Raw genomic sequence first — 22,271 nt, forward strand, 5'->3', positions numbered from 1 at the left:
ACAAAGAAGTTTCTCAGGAAGCTTCTTTCTCTTTGTTATCAGAGGATATTTCCTTGGCCCTATAGTCTTCAAAGGGATCCGAAATATCTGTTCTCAGATTCCACAGAAATAAGGCCAGCAAAGAGATCGACGAAATACAGATGTAACTCTGTGAGATGAATTAACAGAACACTAAGCAGTTTCTCAGAAAGCTTCTTTCCAGATTTCATCGGAGGATATTTCCTTTTTCTCCATAGCCCTCTATGAGCTTTCAAATATCACTTTTCCAATTCCACAAGAACTGTCTTAGGGAAAGGCTTCTTGAGGGGAAAGCTGTAACTCTGTCAGATGATTTCACAGAATACAAAGAAGTTTCTCAGAAAGCTTCTTTCTCTTTGTTATCGGAGGATATTTCCTTTGGCCCTATAGTCTTCAAAGATAATCGAATATCTGTTCTCAGATTCCACAGAAATAAGGCTAGCAAAGAGATCCACGAAATACAGGTGTAACTCTGTGAGATGAATTAACAGAATACTAAGAAGTTTCTCAGAAAGCTTCTTTCCAGATTTCATCGGTGGATATATCCTTTTTCACCGTAGCCCTCTACGGGCTTCCAAATATCACTTTGCCAATTCCACAAGAACTGTCTTAACGAAAGGCTTCTTGAGGGGAAAGCTGTAACTCTGTGAGATGATTTCACAGAACACAAAGAAGTTTCTCAGAAAGCTTCTTTCTCTTTGTTATAGGAGGATATTTCCTTTGACCCCATAGTCTACAAAGGGATCCGAAATATGTGTTTTCAGATTCCACAGAAATTAGGCTAGCAAAGAGATGTACCAAATACAGATGTAACTCTGTGAGGTGAATTAACAGAACACTAAGCAGTTTCTCAGAAAGCTTCTTTCCAGATTTCATCGGAGGATATTTCCTTTTTCACCGAAGCCCTCTATGGGCTTCCAAATATCACTTTGCCATTTTCACAAGAATTGTCTTAGCGAAGTGGTTCTTGAGAGGAAAGTTGTAACTCTGTGAGATGATTTCACAGAACACAAAGAAGTTTCTCAGAAAGCTTCTTTCTCTTTTTTATCGGAGAATATTTCCTTTGGCCATATAGTCTTCAAAGGGAAAGGAAATATGTGTTCTCAGATTCCACAGAAATAAGGCTAGCAAAGAGATCCACGAAATACAGATGTAACTCTGTGAGATGAATTAACAGAACATGAAGCAGTTTCTCAGAAAGCTTCTTTCCAGATTTCATCGGAGGATATTTCCTTTTTCTCCATAGCCCTCTATGAGCTTCCAAATATAACTTTGCCAATTCCACAAGAACTGTCTTAGCGAAAGGCTTCTTGAGGGGAAAGCTGTAACTCTGTGAAATGATTTCACGGAACACAAAGAAGTTTCTCAGAAAGCTTCTTTCTCTTTATTATCGGAGGATATTTCCTTTGGCCCTATATCTTCAAAGGGAATCGAATATCTCTTCTCAGATTCCACAGAAATAAGGCTAGCAAAGAGATCCACGAAATACAGGTGTAACTCTGTGAGATGAATTAACAGAAAACTAAGCAGCTTCTCAGAAAGCTTCTTTCCATATTTCATCGGTGGATATATCCTTTTTCACCATAGCCCTCTATGGGCTTCCAAATATCACTTTGCCAATTCCACAAGAACTGTCTTAGCGAAAGGCTTCTTGAAAGGAAAGTTGTAACTCTGTGAGATGATTTCACAGAACAAAAAGAATTTTCTCAGAAGGTTTCTTTCTCTTTTTTATTGGAGAATATTTCCTTTGGCCCTATAGTCTTCAAAGGGAAAGGAAATATGTGTTCTCAGATTCCACAGAAATAACGCTAGTAAAGAGATCCACGAAATACAGATGTAACTCGGTGAGATGAATTAACAGAACACTAAGCAGTTTCTCAGAAATCTTCTTTCCAGATTTCATCGGAGGATATTTCCTTTTTCAGCATAGCCCTCTAAGGGCTTCCAAATATCACTTTGCCAATTCCACAAGAACTGTATTAGTGAAAGGCTTCTTGAGGGGAAAGCTGTAACTCTGTGAGATGATTTCACAGAACACAAAGAAGTTTCTCAGAAAGCTTCCTTCTCGTTGTTATCGGAGGATATTTCCTTTGACCCTATAGTCTTCAAAGGGATCCGAAATATCTGTTCTCAGATTACACAGAAATAAGGCAAGCAAAGAGATCCACGAAATACAGATGTAACTCTGTGAGATGAATTAACAGAACACTAAGAAGTTTTTCGAAAGCTTCTTTCCAGATTTCATCGGAGGATATTTCCTTTTTCACCATAGCCCTCTAGGGGATTCCAAATATCACTTTGCCAATTCCAGAAGAACTGTCTTAGCGAAAGGCTTCTTGAGGGGAAAGCTGTAAGTCTGTGAGCTGATTTCACAGAACACAAAGAAGTTTCTCAGAAAGCTTCTTTCTCTTTCTTATCGGAGGATATTTCCTTTGGCCCTATAGTCTTCAAAGGGAAAGGAAATATCTGTTCTCAGATTCCACAGAAAAAAGGCTAGCAAAGAGATCCACGAAATACAGATGTAACACTATGAGATGAATTAACAGAACACTAAGCAGTTTCTCAAAAATCTTCTTTCCAGATTTCATCGGAGGATATTTCCTTTTTCACAATAGCCCTCTATGGGCTTCCAAATATCACTTTGCCAATTCCACAAGAACTGTCTTAGCGAAAGGCTTCTTGAGGGGAAAGCTGTAACTCTGTGAGATGATATCACAGAACACAAAGAAGTTTCTCGGAAAGCTTCTTTTTCTTTGTTATCGGAGAATATTTCCTTTGGCTCTATAGTCTTCAAAGGAAATGGAAATATCTGTTCTCAGATTCCACAGAAATAAGGCTAGCAAAGAGATCCAGGAAATACAGATGTAACCCTGTGAGATGAATTAACAGAACACTAAGCAGTTTCTCACAAAGCTTCTTTCCAGATATCATCGGAGGATATTTCCTTTTTCACCATGCCCCTCTATGGGCTTCCAAATATCACTTTTCCAATTCCACAAGAACTGTCTTAACGAAAGGCTTCTTGAGGGGAAAGCTGTAACTCTGTGAGATGATTTCACAGAACACAAAGAAGTTTCTCAGAAAGCTTCTTTCTCTTTGGTATCGGAGGATATTTCCTTTGGCCCTATAGTCTTCAAAGGGATCCGAAATATCTGTTCTCAGATTCCACAGAAATAAGGCTAGCAAAGAGATCCACGAAATGCAGATGTAACTCTGTGAGATGAATTAACACAACATTAGGCAGTTTTTCAGAAAGCTTCTTTCCAGATTTCATCTTAGGATATTTGCTTTTTCACCATAGCCCTCTATAGGCTTCCAAATATCACTTTTCCCATTCCACAAGAACTGTCTTTGCGAATGGGTACTTGAGTGGAAAGCTGTAACTCTGTGAGATGATTTCACAGAACACAAAGAAGTTTCTCAGAAAGCTTCTTTCTCTTTGTTATCGGAGGATATTTCCTTTGGCCCTATAGTCTTCAAAGGGATCCGAAATATCTGTTCTCAGATTCCACAGAAATTAGGCTAACAAAGAGATCCACGAAATGCAGACGTAACTCTGTGAGATGAATTAACAGAACACTAAGCAGTTTCTCAGAAAGCTTCTTTCCAGATTTCATCGGAGGATATTTCCTTTTTCAGCATAGCCCTCTATGGGCTTCCAAATATTACTTTGCCAATTCCACAAGAACTGTCTTTGCGATAGGCTTCTTGAGGGGAAAGCTGTAACTCTGTGAGATGATTTCACAGAACACAAAGAAGTTTCTCAGAAAGCTTCCTTCTCGTTGTTATCGGAGGATATTTCCTTTGGCCCTATAGTCTTCAAAGGGATTCGAATATCTGTTCTCAGATTCCACAGAAATAAGACTAGCAAAGAGATCCACGAAATACAGGTGTAACTCTGTGAGATGAATTAACAGAAAACTAAGCAGTTTCTCAGAAAGCTTCTTTCCATATGTCATCGGTGGATATATCCTTTTTCACCATAGCCCTCTATGGACTTCCAAATATCACTTTGCCAATTCCACAAGAACTGTCTTAGCGAAAGGCTTCTTGAAAGGAAAGTTGTAACTCTGTGAGATGATTTCACAGAACAAAAAGAAGTTTCTCAGAAAGTTTCTTTCTCTTTTTTATCGGAGAATATTTCCTTTGGCCCTATAGTCTTCAAAGGGAAAGGAAATATGTGTTCTCAGATTCCACAGAAATAAGGCTAGTAAAGAGATCCACGAAATACAGATGTAACTCTGTGAGATGAATTAACAGAACACTAAGCAGTTTCTCAGAAAGCTTCTTTCCAGATTTCATCGGAGGATATTTCCTTTTTCACCATAGCCATCTAAGGGCTTCCAAATATCACTTTGCCAATTCCACAAGAACTGTATTAGCGAAAGGCTTCTTGAGGGGAAAGCTGTAACTCTGTGAGATGATTTCACAGAACACAAAGAAGTTTCTCAGAAAGCTTCTTTCTCTTTTTTATCGGAGGATATTTCCTTTGGCCCTATAGTCTTCAAAGGGATCCGAAATATCTGTTCTCAGATTCCACAGAAATAAGGCCAGCAAAGAGATCAACGAAATACAGATGTAACTCTGTGAGATGAATTAACAGAACACTAAGCAGTTTCTCAGAAAGCTTCTTTCCAGATTTCATCGGAGGATATTTCCTTTTTCTCCATAGCCCTCTATGAGCTTCCAAATATCACTTTGCCAATTCCACAAGAACTGTCTTAGGGAAAGGCTTCTTGAGGGGAAAGCTGTAACTCTGTGAGATGATTTCACAGAACACAAAGAAGTTTCTCAGAAAGCTTCTTTCTCTTTGTTATCGGAGGATATTTCCTTTGGCCCTATAGTCTTCAAAGGGAATCGAATATCTGTTCTCAGATTCAACAGAAATAAGGCTAGCAAAGAGATCCACGAAATACAGGTGTAACTCTGAGAGATGAATTAACAGAAAACTAAGCAGTTTCTCAGAAAGCTTCTTTCCAGATTTCATCGGTGGATATATCCTTTTTCACCGTAGCCCTCTATGGGCTTCCAAATATCACTTTGCCAATTCCACAAGAACTGTCTTAACGAAAGGCTTCTTGAGGGGAAAGCTGTAACTCTGTGAGATGATTTCACAGAACACAAAGAAGTTTCTCAGAAAGCTTCTTTCTCTTTTTTATCGGAGGATATTTCCTTTGGCCCTATAGTCTTCAAAGGGATCCGAAATATCTGTTCTCAGATTCCACAGAAATAAGGCTAGCAAAGAGATCCACGAAATACAGATGTAACTCTGTGAGATGAATTAACAGAACACCAAGCAGTTTCTCAGAAAGCTTCTTTCCAGATTTCATCGGAGGATATTTTCTTTTTCAGCATAGCCCTCTAAGGGCTTACAAATATCACTTTGCCAATTCCACAAGAAATGTCTTAGCGAAAGGCTTCTTGAGGGGAAAGCTTTAACTCTGTGAGATGATTTCACAGAACACAAAGAAGTTTCTCAGAAAGCTTCTTTCTCTTTGTTATCGGAGGATATTTCCTTTGGCCCTGTAGTCTTCAAAGTAATCCGAAATATCTGTTCTCAGATTCCACAGAAATAAGGCTAGCAAAGAGATCCACGAAATACAGATGTAACTCTGTGAGATGAATTAACAGAACACTAAGCAGTTTCTCAGAAAGCTTCTTTACAAATATCATCTTGGATATTTGCTTTTTCACCATAGCCCTCTATGGGATTCCAAATATCATTTGCCAATTCCACAAGAATTGTCTTAGCGAAAGGCTTCTTGAGGGGAAAGCTGTAACTCTGTGAGATGATTTCACAGAACACAAAGAAGTTTCTCAGAAAGCTTCTTTCTCTTTGTTATCGGAGGATATTTCCTTTGGCCCTAGAGTCTTCAAAGGGATCGGAAATATCTGTTCTCAGATTCCACAGAAATAGGCTAGCAAAGTGATCCACGAAATACAGATGTAACTCTGTGAGATTAATTAACAGAACACTAAGCTGTTTCTCAGAAAACTTCTTTCCAGATTGCATCGGAGGATATTTCCTTTTTCACCATAGCACTCCATGGGCTTCCAAATTTCACTTTGCCAATTCCACAAGAACTGTCTTAGCGAAGGCTTCTTGAGGGGAAAGCTGTAACTCTGTGAGATGATTTCACAGAACACAAAGAAGTTTCTCAGAAAGCTTCTCTCTCTTTGTTATCGGAGGATATTTCCTTTGGCCCTATAGTCTCCAAAGGGAAAGGAAAAGTCTGTTCTTAGATTCCACAGAAATAAGGCTAGCAAAGAGATCCACGAAACACGGATGTAAATCTGTGAGATGAATTAACAGAACACTAAGCAGTTTCTCAGAAAGCTTCTTTCCAGATTTCATCGGAGGATATTTCCTTTTTCACCATAGCCCTCTGTGGGCTTCCAAATATCACTTTGCCAATTCCACAAGAACTGTCTTAGCGAAAGGCTTCTTGAGGGGAAAGCTGTAACTCTGTGAGATGATTTCACAGAACACAAAGAAGTTTCTCAGAAAGCTTCTTTCTCTTTGTTATCGGAGGATATTTCCTTTCGCCCTATAGTCTTCAAAGTGAAAGGAAATATCTGTTGTCAGATTCCACAGAAATAAGGCTAGCAAAGAGACCCACGAAATACAGATATAACTCTGTGAGATAAATTAACAGAACACTAAGCAGTTTCTCAGAAATCTTCTTTCCAGATTTCATCGGAGGATATTTCCTTTTTCACCTTAGCCCTCTATGGGCTTCCAAATATCACTTTGCCAATTCCACAAGACCTGTCTTAGTGAAAGGCTTCTTGAGGGGAAAGCTGTAACTCTGTGAGATGATTTCACAGAACACAAAGAACTTTCTCAGAAAGCTTCTTTCTGTTTGTTATCGGAGGATATTTCCTTTGGCCCTATAGTCTTCAAAGGGATCCGAAATATCTGTTCTCAGATTCCACAGAAAAAAGGCTAGCAAAGAGATCCACGAAATACAGATGTAACACTATGAGACGAATTAACAGAACACTAAGCAGTTTCTCAAAAAGCTTCTTTCCAGATTTCATCAGAGGATATTTCCTTTTTCACAATAGCCCTCTATGGGCTTCCAAATATCACTTTGTCAATTCCACAAGAACTGTCTTAGCGAAAGGCTTCTTGAGGGGAAAGCTGTAACTCTGTGAGATGATATCACAGAACACAAAGAAGTTTCTCAGAAAGCTTCTTTTTCTTTGTTATCGGAGAATATTTCCTTTGGCTCTATAGTCTTCAAAGGAAATGGAAATATCTGTTCTCAGATTCCACAGAAATAAGGCTAGCAAAGAGATCCACGAAATACAGATGTAACTCTGTGAGATGATTTAACAGAACACTAAGCAGTTTCTTAGAAAGCTTCTTTCCAGATTTCATCGGAGGATATTTCCTTTTTCACCATAGCCTTCTATGGGCTTCCAAATATCCCTTTGCCAATTCCACAAGAACTGCCTTAGCGAAAGGCTTCTTGAGGGCAAAGCTGTAACTCTGTGAGATTATTTCACAGAACACAAAGAAGTTTCTCAGAAAGCTTCTTTCTCTTTGTTATCGGAGGATATTTCCTTTGGCCCTCTAGTCTTCAAAGGGATCCGAAATATCTGTTGTCAGATTCCACAGAAATAAGGCTAGCAAAGAGATCCAGGAAATACAGATGTAACCCTGTGAGATGAATTAACAGAACACTAAGCAGTTTCTCAGAAAGCTTCTTTCCAGATATCATCGGAGGATATTTCCTTTTTCACCATAGCCCTCTATGGGCTTCCAAATATCACTTTGCCAATTCCACAAGAACTGTCTTAACGAAAGGCTTCTTGAGGGGAAAGCTGTAACTCTGTGAGATGATTTCACAGAACACAAAGACGTTTCTCAGAAAGCTTCTTTCTCTTTGGTATCGGAGGATATTTCCTTTGGCCCTATAGTCTTCAAAGGGATCCGAAATATCTGCTCTCAGATTCCACAGAAATAAGGCTAGCAAAGAGATCCACGAAATACAGATGTAACTCTGTGAGATGAATTAACAGAACAGTAAGCAGTTTCTCAGAAAGCTTCTTTCCAGATTTCATCGGAGGATATTTCCTTTTTCACTATAGACCTCTACGGGCTTCCAAATATCACTTTGCCAATTCCACAAGAACTGTCTTAGCGAAAGGGTACTAGAGTGGAAAGCTGTAACTCTGTGAGATGATTTCACAGAACACAAAGAAGTTTCTCAGAAAGCTTCTTTCTCTTTGTTATCGGAGTATATTTCCTTTGGCCCCATAGTCTACAAAGGGATCCGAAATATCTGTTTTCAGATTCCACAGAAATTAGGCTAGCAAAGAGATCTACCAAATACAGATGTAACTCTGTGAGATGAATTAACAGAACACTAAGCAGTTTCTCAGAAAGCTTCTTTCCAGATTTCATCAGAGGATATTTCCTTTTTCACCATAGCCCTCTATGGTCTTCCAAATATCACTTTGCCAATTCCACAAGAACTGTCTTAGCGAAAGGCTTCTTGAGAGGAAAGTTGTAACTCTGTGAGATGATTTCACCGAACACAAAGAAGTTTCTCAGAAAGCTTCTTTCTCTTTTTTATCGGAGAATATTTCCTTTAGCCATATAGTCTTCAAAGGGAAAGGAAATATGTGTTCTCATTCCACAGAAATAAGGCTAGCAAAGAGATCCACGAAATACAGATGTAACTCTGTGAGATGAATTAACAGAACACTAAGCAGTTTCTCAGAAAGCTTCTTTCCAGATTTCATCGGAGGATATTTCCTTTTCCTCCATAGCCCTCTAGAGCTTCCAAATATCACTTTGCCAATTCCACAAGAACTGTCTTAGCGAAAGGCTTCTTGAGGGGAAAGCTGTAACTCTGTAAGATGATTTCACAGAACACAAAGAAGTTTCTCAGAAAGCTTCTTTCTCTTTGTTATCGGAGGATATTTCCTTTGGCCCTGTAGTCTTCAAAGGGAATCGAATATCTGTTCTCAGATTCTACAGAAATAAGGCTAGCAAAGAGATCCACGAAATACAGGTGTAACTCTGTGAGATGAATTAACAGAAAACTAAGCAGTTTCTCAGAAAGCTTCTTTCCAGATTTCATCGGTGGATATATCCTTTTTCACCATAGCCCTCTATGGGCTTCCAAATATCACTTTGCCAATTCCACAAGAACTGTCTTAGCGAAAGGCTTCTTGAGGGGAAAGCTGTAACTCTGTGAGATGACTTCACAGAACACAAAGAAGTTTCTCAGAAAGCTTGTTTCTCGTTGTTATCGGAGGATATTTCCTTTGGCCCTATAGTCTTCAAAGGGATCCGAAATATCTGTTCTCAGATTCCACAGAAATAAGGATAGCAAAGAGATCCACGAAATACACATGTAACTCTGTGAGATGAATTAACAGAACACTAAGCAGTTTCTCAGAAAGCTTCTTTCCAGATTTCATCGGAGGATATTTCCTTTTTCACTATAGCCCTCTAGGGGTTCCAAATATCACTTTGCCAATTCGACAAGATCTGTCTTAGCGAAAGGCTTCTTGAGGGGAAAGCTGTAACTCTGTGAGATGATTTCACGGAACACAAAGAAGTTTCTCAGGAAGCTTCTTTCTCTTTGTTATCAGAGGATATTTCCTTTGGCCCTATAGTCTTCAAAGGGATCCGAAATATCTGTTCTCAGATTCCACAGAAATAAGGCCAGCAAAGAGATCGACGAAATACAGATGTAACTCTGTGAGATGAATTAACAGAACACTAAGCAGTTTCTCAGAAAGCTTCTTTCCAGATTTCATCGGAGGATATTTCCTTTTTCTCCATAGCCCTCTATGAGCTTTCAAATATCACTTTTCCAATTCCACAAGAACTGTCTTAGGGAAAGGCTTCTTGAGGGGAAAGCTGTAACTCTGTCAGATGATTTCACAGAATACAAAGAAGTTTCTCAGAAAGCTTCTTTCTCTTTGTTATCGGGGGATATTTCCTTTGGCCCTATAGTCTTCAAAGATAATCGAATATCTGTTCTCAGATTCCACAGAAATAAGGCTAGCAAAGAGATCCACGAAATACAGGTGTAACTCTGTGAGATGAATTAACAGAATACTAAGCAGTTTCTCAGAAAGCTTCTTTCCAGATTTCATCGGTGGATATATCCTTTTTCACCGTAGCCCTCTACGGGCTTCCAAATATCACTTTGCCAATTCCACAAGAACTGTCTTAACGAAAGGCTTCTTGAGGGGAAAGCTGTAACTCTGTGAGATGATTTCACAGAACACAAAGAAGTTTCTCAGAAAGCTTCTTTCTCTTTGTTATAGGAGGATATTTCCTTTGACCCCATAGTCTACAAAGGGATCCGAAATATGTGTTTTCAGATTCCACAGAAATTAGGCTAGCAAAGAGATGTACCAAATACAGATGTAACTCTGTGAGGTGAATTAACAGAACACTAAGCAGTTTCTCAGAAAGCTTCTTTCCAGATTTCATCGGAGGATATTTCCTTTTTCACCGAAGCCCTCTATGGGCTTCCAAATATCACTTTGCCATTTTCACAAGAATTGTCTTAGCGAAGTGGTTCTTGAGAGGAAAGTTGTAACTCTGTGAGATGATTTCACAGAACACAAAGAAGTTTCTCAGAAAGCTTCTTTCTCTTTTTTATCGGAGAATATTTCCTTTGGCCATATAGTCTTCAAAGGGAAAGGAAATATGTGTTCTCAGATTCCACAGAAATAAGGCTAGCAAAGAGATCCACGAAATACAGATGTAACTCTGTGAGATGAATTAACAGAACATGAAGCAGTTTCTCAGAAAGCTTCTTTCCAGATTTCATCGGAGGATATTTCCTTTTTCTCCATAGCCCTCTATGAGCTTCCAAATATAACTTTGCCAATTCCACAAGAACTGTCTTAGCGAAAGGCTTCTTGAGGGGAAAGCTGTAACTCTGTGAAATGATTTCACGGAACACAAAGAAGTTTCTCAGAAAGCTTCTTTCTCTTTATTATCGGAGGATATTTCCTATGGCCCTATATCTTCAAAGGGAATCGAATATCTCTTCTCAGATTCCACAGAAATAAGGCTAGCAAAGAGATCCACGAAATACAGGTGTAACTCTGTGAGATGAATTAACAGAAAACTAAGCAGCTTCTCAGAAAGCTTCTTTCCATATTTCATCGGTGGATATATCCTTTTTCACCATAGCCCTCTATGGGCTTCCAAATATCACTTTGCCAATTCCACAAGAACTGTCTTAGCGAAAGGCTTCTTGAAAGGAAAGTTGTAACTCTGTGAGATGATTTCACAGAACAAAAAGAATTTTCTCAGAAGGTTTCTTTCTCTTTTTTATTGGAGAATATTTCCTTTGGCCCTATAGTCTTCAAAGGGAAAGGAAATATGTGTTCTCAGATTCCACAGAAATAACGCTAGTAAAGAGATCCACGAAATACAGATGTAACTCGGTGAGATGAATTAACAGAACACTAAGCAGTTTCTCAGAAATCTTCTTTCCAGATTTCATCGGAGGATATTTCCTTTTTCAGCATAGCCCTCTAAGGGCTTCCAAATATCACTTTGCCAATTCCACAAGAACTGTATTAGTGAAAGGCTTCTTGAGGGGAAAGCTGTAACTCTGTGAGATGATTTCACAGAACACAAAGAAGTTTCTCAGAAAGCTTCCTTCTCGTTGTTATCGGAGGATATTTCCTTTGACCCTATAGTCTTCAAAGGGATCCGAAATATCTGTTCTCAGATTACACAGAAATAAGGCAAGCAAAGAGATCCACGAAATACAGATGTAACTCTGTGAGATGAATTAACAGAACACTAAGAAGTTTTTCGAAAGCTTCTTTCCAGATTTCATCGGAGGATATTTCCTTTTTCACCATAGCCCTCTAGGGGATTCCAAATATCACTTTGCCAATTCCAGAAGAACTGTCTTAGCGAAAGGCTTCTTGAGGGGAAAGCTGTAAGTCTGTGAGCTGATTTCACAGAACACAAAGAAGTTTCTCAGAAAGCTTCTTTCTCTTTCTTATCGGAGGATATTTCCTTTGGCCCTATAGTCTTCAAAGGGAAAGGAAATATCTGTTCTCAGATTCCACAGAAAAAAGGCTAGCAAAGAGATCCACGAAATACAGATGTAACACTATGAGATGAATTAACAGAACACTAAGCAGTTTCTCAAAAATCTTCTTTCCAGATTTCATCGGAGGATATTTCCTTTTTCACAATAGCCCTCTATGGGCTTCCAAATATCACTTTGCCAATTCCACAAGAACTGTCTTAGCGAAAGGCTTCTTGAGGGGAAAGCTGTAACTCTGTGAGATGATATCACAGAACACAAAGAAGTTTCTCGGAAAGCTTCTTTTTCTTTGTTATCGGAGAATATTTCCTTTGGCTCTATAGTCTTCAAAGGAAATGGAAATATCTGTTCTCAGATTCCACAGAAATAAGGCTAGCAAAGAGATCCAGGAAATACAGATGTAACCCTGTGAGATGAATTAACAGAACACTAAGCAGTTTCTCACAAAGCTTCTTTCCAGATATCATCGGAGGATATTTCCTTTTTCACCATGCCCCTCTATGGGCTTCCAAATATCACTTTTCCAATTCCACAAGAACTGTCTTAACGAAAGGCTTCTTGAGGGGAAAGCTGTAACTCTGTGAGATGATTTCACAGAACACAAAGAAGTTTCTCAGAAAGCTTCTTTCTCTTTGGTATCGGAGGATATTTCCTTTGGCCCTATAGTCTTCAAAGGGATCCGAAATATCTGTTCTCAGATTCCACAGAAATAAGGCTAGCAAAGAGATCCACGAAATGCAGATGTAACTCTGTGAGATGAATTAACACAACATTAGGCAGTTTTTCAGAAAGCTTCTTTCCAGATTTCATCTTAGGATATTTGCTTTTTCACCATAGCCCTCTATAGGCTTCCAAATATCACTTTTCCCATTCCACAAGAACTGTCTTTGCGAATGGGTACTTGAGTGGAAAGCTGTAACTCTGTGAGATGATTTCACAGAACACAAAGAAGTTTCTCAGAAAGCTTCTTTCTCTTTGTTATCGGAGGATATTTCCTTTGGCCCTATAGTCTTCAAAGGGATCCGAAATATCTGTTCTCAGATTCCACAGAAATTAGGCTAACAAAGAGATCCACGAAATGCAGACGTAACTCTGTGAGATGAATTAACAGAACACTAAGCAGTTTCTCAGAAAGCTTCTTTCCAGATTTCATCGGAGGATATTTCCTTTTTCATATCCCTCTATGGGCTTCCAAATATTACTTTGCCAATTCCACAAGAACTGTCTTTGCGATAGGCTTCTTGAGGGGAAAGCTGTAACTCTGTGAGATGATTTCACAGAACACAAAGAAGTTTCTCAGAAAGCTTCCTTCTCGTTGTTATCGGAGGATATTTCCTTTGGCCCTATAGTCTTCAAAGGGATCCGAAATATCTGTTCTCAGATTCCACAGAAATAAGGCAAGCAAAGAGATCCACGAAATACAGATGTAACTCTGTGAGACGAATTAACAGAACACTAAGCAGTTTCTCAGAAAGCTTCTTTCCATATTTCATCGAAGGATATTTCCTTTTTCACCATAGCCCTCTATGGGCTTCCAAATATCACTTTGCCAATTCCACAAGAACTGTATTAGTGAAAGGCTTCTTGAGAGGAAAGTTGTACCTCTGTGAGAAGATTTCACAGAACACAAAGAATTTTCTCAGAAAGCTTCTTTCTCTTTTTTATCGGAGAATATTTCCTTTGGCCATATAGTCATCAAAGGGAAAGGAAATATGTGTTCTCAAATTCCACAGAAATAAGGCTAGCAAAGAGATCCACGAAATACAGATGTAACTCTGTGAGATGAATTAACAGAACACTAAGCAGTTTCTCAGAAAGCTTCTTTCCAGATTTCATCGGAGGATATTTCCATTTTCTCCATAGCCCTCTATGAGCTTCCAAATATCACTTTGCCAATTCCACAAGAACTGTCTTAGCGAAAGTCTTATTGAGGGGAAAGCTGTAACTCTGTGAGATGATTTCACAGAACACAAAGAAGTTTCTCAGAAAGCTTCTTTCTCTTTGTTATCGGAGGATATTTCCTTTGGCCCTATAGTCTTCAAAGGGATTCGAATATCTGTTCTCAGATTCCACAGAAATAAGGCTAGCAAAGAGATCCACGAAATACAGGTGTAACTCTGTGAGATGAATTAACAGAAAACTAAGCAGTTTCTCAGAAAGCTTCTTTCCATATGTCATCGGTGGATATATCCTTTTTCACCATAGCCCTCTATGGACTTCCAAATATCACTTTGCCAATTCCACAAGAACTGTCTTAGCGAAAGGCTTCTTGAAAGGAAAGTTGTAACTCTGTGAGATGATTTCACAGAACAAAAAGAAGTTTCTCAGAAAGTTTCTTTCTCTTTTTTATCGGAGAATATTTCCTTTGGCCCTATAGTCTTCAAAGGGAAAGGAAATATGTGTTCTCAGATTCCACAGAAATAAGGCTAGTAAAGAGATCCACGAAATACAGATGTAACTCTGTGAGATGAATTAACAGAACACTAAGCAGTTTCTCAGAAAGCTTCTTTCCAGATTTCATCGGAGGATATTTCCTTTTTCACCATAGCCATCTAAGGGCTTCCAAATATCACTTTGCCAATTCCACAAGAACTGTATTAGCGAAAGGCTTCTTGAGGGGAAAGCTGTAACTCTGTGAGATGATTTCACAGAACACAAAGAAGTTTCTCAGAAAGCTTCTTTCTCTTTTTTATCGGAGGATATTTCCTTTGGCCCTATAGTCTTCAAAGGGATCCGAAATATCTGTTCTCAGATTCCACAGAAATAAGGCCAGCAAAGAGATCAACGAAATACAGATGTAACTCTGTGAGATGAATTAACAGAACACTAAGCAGTTTCTCAGAAAGCTTCTTTCCAGATTTCATCGGAGGATATTTCCTTTTTCTCCATAGCCCTCTATGAGCTTCCAAATATCACTTTGCCAATTCCACAAGAACTGTCTTAGGGAAAGGCTTCTTGAGGGGAAAGCTGTAACTCTGTGAGATGATTTCACAGAACACAAAGAAGTTTCTCAGAAAGCTTCTTTCTCGTTGTTATCGGAGGATATTTCCTTTGGCCCTATAGTCATCAAAGGGAATCGAATATCTGTTCTCAGATTCAACAGAAATAAGGCTAGCAAAGAGATCCACGAAATACAGGTGTAACTCTGAGAGATGAATTAACAGAAAACTAAGCAGTTTCTCAGAAAGCTTCTTTCCAGATTTCATCGGTGGATATATCCTTTTTCACCGTAGCCCTCTATGGGCTTCCAAATATCACTTTGCCAATTCCACAAGAACTGTCTTAACGAAAGGCTTATTGAGGGGAAAGCTGTAACTCTGTGAGATGATTTCACAGAACACAAAGAAGTTTCTCAGAAAGCTTCTTTCTCTTTTTTATAGGAGGATATTTCCTTTGACCCCATAGTCTACAAAGGGATCCGAAATATCTGTTTTCAGATTCCACAGAAATTAGGCTAGCAAAGAGGTCTACCAAATACAGATGTAACTCTGTGAGATGAATTAACAGAACACTAAGCAGTTTCTCAGAAAGCTTCTTTCCAGATTTCATCGGAGGATATTTCCTTTTTCACCATAGCCCTCTATGGGCTTTCAAATATCACTTTGCCAATTCCACAAGAACTGTATTAGTGAAAGGCTTCTTGAGAGGAAAGTTGTACCTCTGTGAGATGATTTCACAGAACACAAAGTATTTTCTCAGAAAGCTTCTTTCTCTTTTTTATCGGAGAATATTTCCTTTGGCCATATAGTCTTCAAAGGGAAAGGAAATATGTGTTCTCAAATTCCACAGAAATAAGGCTAGCAAAGAGATCCACGAAATACAGATGTAACTCTGTGAGATGAATTAACAGAACACTAAGCAGTTTCTCAGAAAGCTTCTTTCCAGATTTCATCGGAGGATATTTCCATTTTCTCCATAGCCCTCTATGAGCTTCCAAATATCACTTTGCCAATTCCACAAGAACTGTCTTAGCGAAAGGCTTCTTGAGGGGAAAGCTGTAACTCTGTGAGATGATTTCACAGAACACAAAGAAGTTTCTCAGAAAGCTTCTTTCTCTTCGTTATCGGAGGATATTTCCTTTGGCCCTATAGTCTTCAAAGGGATTCGAATATCTGTTCTCAGATTCCACAGAAACAAGGCTAGCAAAGAGATCCACGAAATATAGGTGTAACTCTGTGAGATGAATTAACAGAAAACTAAGCAGTTTCTCAGAAAGCTTCTTTCCATATGTCATCGGTGTATATATCCTTTTTCACCATAGCCCTCTATGGGCTTCCAAATATCACTTTGCCAATTCCACAAGAACTGTCTTAGCGAAAGGCTTCTTGAAAGGAAAGTTGTAACTCTGTGAGATGATTTCACAGAACAAAAAGAAGTTTCTCAGAATGTTTCTTTCTCTTTTTTATCGGAGAATATTTCCTTTGGCCCTATAGTCTTCAAAGGGAAAGGAAATATGTGTTCTCAGATTCCACAGAAATAAGGCTAGTAAAGAGATCCACGAAATACAGATGTAACTCTGTGAGATGAATTAACAGAACACTAAGCAGTTTCTCAGAAAGCTTCTTTCCAGATTTCATCGGAGGATATTTCCTTTTTCAGCATAGCCCTCTAAGGTCTTCCAAATATCACTTTGCCAATTCCACAAGAACTGTATTAGCGAAAGGCTTCTTGAGGGGAAAGCTGTAACTCTGTGAGATGACTTCACAGAACACAAAGAAGTTTCTCAGAAAGCTTCTTTCTCTTTGTTATCGGAGGATATTTGCTTTGGCCCTATAGTCTTCAAAGGGATCGGAAATATCTGTTCTCAGATTCCACAGAAATTAGGCTAACAAAGAGATCCACGAAATGCAGATGTAACTCTGTGAGATGAATTAACAGAACACTAAGCAGTTTCTCAGAAAGCTTCTTTCCAGATTTCATCGGTGGATATTTCCGATTTCATCATAGCCCTCTATGGGCTTCCAAATATCACTTTGCCAATTCCACAAGAACTGTCTTTGCGATTGGCTTCTTGAGGGGATAGCTGAAACTCTGTGAGATGATTTCACAGAACACAAAGAAGTTTCTCAGAAAGCTTCCTTCTCGTTGTTATCGGAGGATATTTCCTTTGGCCCTATAGTCTTCAAAGGGAAAGGACATAAATGTTCTCAGATTCCACAGAAAAAAGGCTAGCAAAGAGATCCACGAAATACAGATGTAACACTATGAGATGAATTAACAGAACACTAAGCAGTTTCTCAAAAAGCTTCTTTCCAGATTTCATCGGAGGATATTTCCTTTTTCACAATAGCCCTCTATGGGCATCCAAATATCACTTTGTCAATTCCACAAGAACTGTCTTAGGGAAAGGCTTCTTGAGGGGAAAGCTGTAACTCTGTGAGATGATATCACAGAACACAAAGAAGTTTCTCAGAAAGCTTCTTTTTCTTTGTTATCGGAGAATATTTCCTTTGGCTCTATAGTCTTCAAAGGAAATGGAAATATCTGTTCTCAGATTCCACAGAAATAAGGCTAGCAAAGAGATCCACGACATACAGATGTAACCCTGTGAGATGAATTAACAGAACACTAAGCAGTTTCTCAGAAAGCTTCTTTCCAGATATCATCGGAGGATATTTCCTTTTTCATCATACCCCTCTATGGGCTTCCAAATATCACTTTGCCAATTCCACAGGAACTGTCTTAGCGAAAGGCTTCTTGAGGGGAAAGCTGTAACTCTGTGAGATGATTTCACAGAACACAAAGAAGTTTCTCAGAAACCTTCTTTCTCTTTGGTATCGGAGGATATTTCCTTTGGCCCTATAGTCGTCAAAGGGATCCGAAATATCTGTTCTCAGATTCCACAGAAATAAGGCTAGCAAAGAGATACACGAAATGCAGATGTAACTCTGTGAGATGAATTAACACAACATTAAGCAGTTTCTCAGAAAGCTTCTTTCCAGATTTCATCGGAGGATATTTCCTTTCTCCCCATAGCCCTCTATGGGCTTCCAAATATGACTTTGCCAATTCCACAAGAACTGTGTTAGGGAAAGTGTACTAGAGTGGAAAGCTGTTACTCTGTTAGATGATTTCATAGAACACAAAGAAGTTTCTCAGAAAGCTTCTTTCTCTTTGTTATCGGAGGATATTTCCTTTGGCCCTATAGTCTTCAAAGGGAAAGGAAATATCTGTTCTCAGATTCCACAGAAAAAAGGCTAGAAAAGAGATCCACGAAATACAGATGTAACACTGTGAGATGAATTAACAGAACACTAAGCAGTTTCTCAAAAAGCTTCTTTCCAGATTTCATCGGAGGATATTTCCTTTTTCACAATAGCCCTCTATGGGCTTCCAAATATCACTTTGACAATTCCAAAAGAACTGTCTTAGCGAAAGGCTTCTTGAGGGGAAAGCTGTAACTCTGGGAGATGATTTCACAGAACACAAAGAAGTTTCTCAGAAAGCTTGTTTCTCGTTGTTATCGGAGGATATTTCCTTTGGCCCTATAGTCTTCAAAGGGATCCGAAATATCTGTTCTCAGATTCCACAGAAATAAGGATAGCAAAGAGATCCACGAAATACACATGTAACTCTGTGAGATGAATTAACAGAACACTCAGCAGTTTCTCAGAAAGCTTCTTTCCAGATTTCATCGAAGGATATTTCCTTTTTCACTATAGCCCTCTAGGGGTTCCAAGTATCACTATGCCAATTCGACAAGATCTGTCTTAGCGAAAGGCTTCTTGAGGGGAAAGCTGTAACTCTGTGAGATGATTTCTCAGAACACAAAGAAGTTTCTCAGGAAGCTTCTTTCTCTTTGTTATCGGAGGATATTTCCTTTTTCCCTATAGTCTTCAAAGGGATCCGAAATATCTGTTCTCAGATTCCACAGAAATAAGGCCAGCAAAGAGATCAACGAAATGCAGATGTAACTCTGTGAGATGAATGAACAGAACACTAAGCAGTTTCTCAGAAAGCTTCTTTCCAGATTTCATCGGAGGATATTTCCTTTTTCTCCATAGCCCTCTATGAGCTTCCAAATATCACTTTGCCAATTCCACAAGAACTGTCTTAGAGAAAGGCTTCTTGAGGGGAAAGCTGTAACTCTGTGAGATGATTTCACAGAACACAAAGAAGTTTCTCAGAAAGCTTCTTTCTCTTTGTTATCGGAGGATATTTCCTTTGGCCCTATAGTCTTCAAAGGGAATCGAATATCTGTTCTCAGATTCCACAGAAATAAGGCTAGCAAAGTGATCCACGAAATACAGGTGTAACTCTCTGAGATGAATTAACAGAAAACTAAGCAGTTTCTCAGAAAGCTTCTTTCCAGATATCATCGGTGGATATATCCTTTTTCACCATAGCCCTCTAAGGGCTTCCAAATATCACTTTGCCAATTCCACAAGAACTGTCTTAACGAAAGGCTTCTTGAGGGGAAAGCTGTAACTCTGTGAGATGATTTCACAGAACACAAAGAAGTTTCTCAGAAAGCTTCTTTCTCTTTGTTATAGGACGATATTTCCTTTGACCCCATAGTCTAAAAAGGGATCCGAAATATCTGTTTTCAGATTCCACCGAAATTAGGCTAGCAAAGAGATCTACCAAATACAGATGTAACTCTGTGATATGAATTAACGGAACACTAAGCACTTTCTCAGAAAGCTTCTTTCCAGATTTCATCGGAGGATATTTCCTTTTTCACCAAAGCCCTCTATGGGCTTCCAAATATCACTTTGCCATTTCCACAAGAATTGTCTTAGCGAAAGGCTTCTTGAGAGGAAAGTTGTAACTCTGTGAGATGATTTCACAGAACACAAAGAAGTTTCTCAGAAAGCTTCTTTCTCTTTTTTATCGGAGAATATTTCCTTTGGCCATATAGTCTTCAAAGGGAAAGGAAATATGTGTTCTCAGATTCCACAGAAATAAGGCTAGCAAAGAGATCCACGAAATACAGATGTAACTCTGTGAGATGAATTAACAGAACACTAAGCAGTTTCTCAGAAAGCTTCTTTCCAGATTTCATCGGAGGATATTTCCTTTTTCTCCATAGCCCTCTATGAGCTTCCAAATATCACTTTGCCAATTCCACAAGAACTGTCTTAGCGAAAGGCTTCTTGAGGGGAAAGCTGTAACTCTGTGAGATGATTTCACAGAACACAAAGAAGTTTCTCAGGAAGCTTCTTTCTTTTTGTTATCGGAGGATATTTCCTTTTTCCCTATAGTCTTCAAAGGGATCCGAAATATCTGTTCTCAGATTCCACAGAAATAGGCCAGCAAAGAGATCAACGAAATGCAGAAGTAACTCTGTGAGATGAATGAACAGAACACTAAGCAGTTTCTCAGAAAGCTTCTTTCCAGATTTCATCGGAGGATATTTCCTTTTTCTCCATAGCCCTCTATGAGCTTCCAAATATCACTTTGCCAATTCCACAAGAACTGTCTTAGGGAAAGGCTTCTTGAGGGGAAAGCTGTAACTCTGTGAGATGATTTCACAGAACACAAAGAAGTTTCTCAGAAAGCTTCTTTCTCTTTGTTATCGGAGGATATTTCCTTTGGCCCTATAGTCTTCAAAGGGAATCGAATATCTGTTCTCAGATTCCACAGAAATAAGGCTAGCAAAGAGATCCACGAAATACAGGTGTAACTCTGTGAGATGAATTAACAGAAAACTAAGCAGTTTCTCAGAAAGCTTCTTTCCAGATATCATCGGTGGATATATCCTTTTTCACCATAGCCCTCTAAGGGCTTCCAAATATCACTTTGCCAATTCCACAAGAACTGTCTTAACGAAAGGCTTCTTGAGGGGAAAGCTGTAACTCTGTGAGATGATTTCACAGAACACAAAGAAGTTTCTCAGAAAGCTTCTTTCTCTTTGTTATAGGACGATATTTCCTTTGACCCCATAGTCTAAAAAGGGATCCGAAATATCTGTTTTCAGATTCCACCGAAATTAGGCTTTCAAAGAGATCTACCAAATACAGATGTAACTCAGTGAGATGAATTAACGGAACACTAAGCACTTTCTCAGAAAGCTTCTTTCCAGATTTCATCGGAGGATATTTCCTTTTTCACCAAAGCCCTCTATGGGCTTCCAAATATCACTTTGCCATTTCCACAAGAATTGTCTTAGCGAAAGGCTTCTTGAGAGGAAAGTTGTAACTCTGTGAGATGATTTCACAGAACACAAAGAAGTTTCTCAGAAAGCTTCTTTCTCTTTGTTATCGGAGGATATTTCCTTTGGCCCTATAGTCTTCAAAGGGATCCGAAATATCTGTTCTCAGATTCCACAGAAATAAGGATAGCAAAGAGATCCACGAAATGCAGATGTAACTCTGTGAGATGAATTAACACAACATTAAGCAGTTTCTCAGAAAGCTTCTTTCCAGATTTCATCAGAGGATATTTCCTTTTTCCCCATAGCCCTCTATGGGCTTCCAAATATGACTTTGCCAATTCCACAAGAACTGTCTTAGGGAAAGTGTACTAGAGTGGAAAGCTGTTACTCTGTTAGATGATTTCATAGAACACAAAGAAGTTTCTCAGAAAACTTCTTTCTCTTTGTTATCGGAGGATATTTCCTTTGGCCCTATAGTCTCAAAGGGATCCGAAATATCTGTTGTCAGATTCCACAGAAATAAGGCTAGCAAAGAGATCCACGAAATGCAGATGTAACTCTGTGAGATGAATTAACACAACATTAAGCAGTTTCTCAGAAAGCTTCTTTCCAGATTTCATCTTAGGATATTTCCTTTTTCACCATAGTCCTCTATGGGATTCCAAATATCACTTTGCCCATTCCACAAGAACTGTATTAGCGAACGGGTACTTGAGTGGAAAGCTGTAACTCTGTGAGATGATTTCACAGAACACAAAGAAGTTTCTCAGAAAGCTTCCTTCTCGTTGTTATCGGAGGATATTTCCTTTGGCACTATAGTCTTCAAAGGGATCCGAAATATCTGTTCTCAGATTCCACAGAAATAAGGCTAGCAAAGAGACCCACGAAATACAGATGTAACTCTGAGAGATGAATTAACAGAACACTAAGCAGTTTTTCAGAAAGCGTCTTTCCAGATTTCATCGGAGGATATTTCCTTTTTCACCGTAGCCCTCTATGGGCTTCCAAATATCACTCTGCCAATTCCACAAGAACTGTCTTAGCGAAAGGCTTCTTGAGGGGAAAGCTGTAACTCTGTGAGATGACTTCACAGAACACAAAGA

Source organism: Macaca fascicularis, chromosome 16 (genome assembly GCF_037993035.2).
Source record: "Macaca fascicularis isolate 582-1 chromosome 16, T2T-MFA8v1.1".
Lineage (NCBI taxonomy): Eukaryota > Metazoa > Chordata > Mammalia > Primates > Cercopithecidae > Macaca > Macaca fascicularis.